The sequence below is a fragment of the Gossypium raimondii genome, chromosome 2, assembly GCF_025698545.1.
Source record: "Gossypium raimondii isolate GPD5lz chromosome 2, ASM2569854v1, whole genome shotgun sequence".
In the NCBI taxonomy this organism is placed as follows: domain Eukaryota; kingdom Viridiplantae; phylum Streptophyta; class Magnoliopsida; order Malvales; family Malvaceae; genus Gossypium; species Gossypium raimondii.
In genome coordinates, this window is record NC_068566.1 from 14,113,480 (window position 1) to 14,116,529 (window position 3,050).

At 29.0% G+C, this 3,050-nt stretch overlaps 1 pseudogene; it reads right to left on the reverse strand.

Moving 5' to 3' along the window:
• Window positions 1–1,497: 1,497 nt before the first annotated feature.
• On the reverse strand, window positions 1,498–2,610 carry LOC105786690 (polygalacturonase-like; annotated as a pseudogene).
• Window positions 2,611–3,050: the final 440 nt, after the last annotated feature.

Here is a 3,050-nt window from a genome sequence, read left to right on the forward strand (position 1 = left end):
TGAAAGTTGCCAAAACCCTAGCTATGGAGTCCTTCAAGTTTCGGCAGCAAGCAAATATGATAACACCATTTTTTACATATTTTTCTCATTTTAAATCTATTTATTTACTAAAAGACCAAAATGCCTTTACTTAAAAAAAATCCTATTTCACTTATTTCTTGTCCATTTTTTCCATCACTAACTAATGGTCTTATTACCAAATAAGGACCCCTAATTTATACTTCCTTAACAATTAAATACCTTTAACAAATAAAACTCAACTTTTGCACTTTTTACAATTTAGTCCTTTTGACTATATTGAGTGCCCAAACGTCAAAATTTTCGAATGAAATTTTCACGAAATCTTTTCGTGAAATTGTAAACCATAAAAATATAGTAAAAATAAATTTTTTCTCTTCAAATTTGTGGTCTCGAACCCACTGTTCCGACTAAGCCCTAAATCGGGCTGTTACAACGTAAGCTGGAGGAGGGGGCACTAATTCGTTGCATTGGCGGGCCATTTATTATATAGGCTATTGGTATAACATAAGCATAAGACCTTCCAATAACTGCTGGCAACCTTGTTCCAAAAAGTGCTTGGAGAATCGTGTTATCATTTAAAAATTTGGCTATTAGGTTTATTTTTTTATCCACTTTGTCATTTGAATTTGACAATTAAATTCCTTTTGGTCTTTGAATTTAAGATATTATCATTTAAAATTTAAAAATTTTATATAAATTTTGAAGCGATGATTACATTCAGGGTCAATAATTGAACAAGTGGTTGAACGGGTTAAACCATCAATTTTTTATTGAACCAGTTTGATGGATTCCATCGCCAAACATTTTATAAAAAATTAACAACTTTTAATAATATCATATTAGTAATTTTAGCTCTCATTGTTTATACATTGTGTTAATTTAATCTTGATTCTAAAAACTAAACTCCCTAACATTTATATAGTGCAATTTTGTATTTTTTTTACGCTTTTGCTCTTATTTGTAACATTCAAGGTTAAATTTAAAACAATAAGAAAAGATAAAATTATTATGTTAAATTTTAGATTTGTAATTTTAATATGTTTTGGATCAAATTTAATTGATAAGTTTATTTTTAGCTTTTAAGGTGAAAGAGTCATAAAAAACAAAACTATAAAAAAATCAAATTATACAAGGTGTAAAAGTTAAAGGTTATTTTAGAATCAAAACTAAATTGATACCATGTATAAATATTCATTAGTAAATTTTTATTATGCCAAGTTTATAAATAAAAACAAAAATTTATATAAATAAATAAAACAAAATAATTAAATAGTATCTAGTTCATTAGTATTTTAAAAATAATTATATCGCAAGCCTAAATGCATAAAATGTTATCACATTGCAATATTTTTTGTTGAAGTGTATTTTTAAAAACAATTAAGTTTAAGAAAAATATTCTTAAGAACATAGAATGTAAAACAAAACAAAATTTGTGTGCAAAATAGATATAATTATAGGAGTTACAACCTTATCAAAAAAATTTATACCTATGCTATTGATTAAGCGGTCGGGGTAGGTTTTGCTGGGATAGGGGCAGAACATGCAGCTGGATTTTGTTTGCCACTAACTTTAGGCTTCACATTCGAACATTGTGATATTGAAGGTCCAGTCGGTCCATTGTGCGTAATTTCAATGTCGGCAAGTTCCACATTTTCACATGGCAAAGTAGCACTGCAAATAATCTTGAGAGCTTTTGGAAACGCAGAAGTGCCGTGAATGTTTTTGAAACTAATGTTGCTTAGTTTAACTTTTGATTCTTCCTGCATCAATAAAATAATAATTCAATGTCCGGTTAACTCTTTTTGCTCTCTTACGATTTTGATAAATATGTACATACATTTATTTTGCATTTGTTCCATGGGCAATACTTCTGATCAATTATAATAGGAGAACTAACATTAGTCATGGCAATATCCTCAAACTGAATATTCGAACAAGTGTCGGGTTCAGCACCTGGCCAAGTTTTTATTCAAACACCATTGGAAGTATTAGTCATGATGCAATTTTACGGGTTCTTCATTTTTAAACAATCCGAGACTGCCAATACTAATACCATGTCCTGGTCCACAACTTGCTCCATTGATAACCAAATTTTTGGAACCATCCCCAACTGAAACACAATCATCACCAATTTTTATCTCCGAGTTAAAAACATTAACCCCATCTGATCTTCCAATGTGAATCCCATCTATGTTTGGGCTTTCTCCAGGTGCAGATACGGTGAAATGTTCGAAAGTAATGTTTTTGCTTCCTAGAACATTAACGTGGAACTGCTTGCTGACTTTGGTAGTTATATCTTGTATCATTGTGTTGGTTAAAAAAATCAAACCTTAGGTTCTGTTTAATTCCAGAATGAAACAAAAAATAATTATTGCTTAATTCTATTTATAAAAACAAAAGTCATAACATCTCAATAAGAAAATAACTTACAATAGGAAGTGAACCACAATAATCATGCTTTTCGCAACCTTCCCTCTTATAAGCAGTGGTTCCCTGGCCGTCAAAAACTCCTCCACCAGTCAATTTGAAAATTTCAATTCTACTGAAGGCAATCCATTGTACAAAAAAATGATGAATAAAATTATCCATTATTAGTTTATTTTCTATATTATATTAATAATTTATTATATGGTTAGATATAGATAATTAAATATGTATGTTTAATAATATTGAAAATTATAATATTGTATTAATTTTAAAAATAAAAATTTATTAATAAAATAATAATATTAAGCTTGACTTAAGTTAATTTTTATATAAAATAAAATCACCCGTAAAGGGTAAGTCATTCTAGAGAAAAAGAGCGTTTATTTTTCGTTGACTTGTAAGTTATTTTCCATTGACCAAACTGTTTTCCATGAAATAAACACAGGAAAATGTAGAAAATATTTTTTGAAAACCATTTTCAATGAAACAAACAGAGCCTGCCTTGACTGAGTTGGTGTCACAAGCCAAGAGGCACCAACTCTGTTGGGTAGATTACTTGAATTCAAAGTCTCATTGCAATTTCATATAATTACTTCATGTAT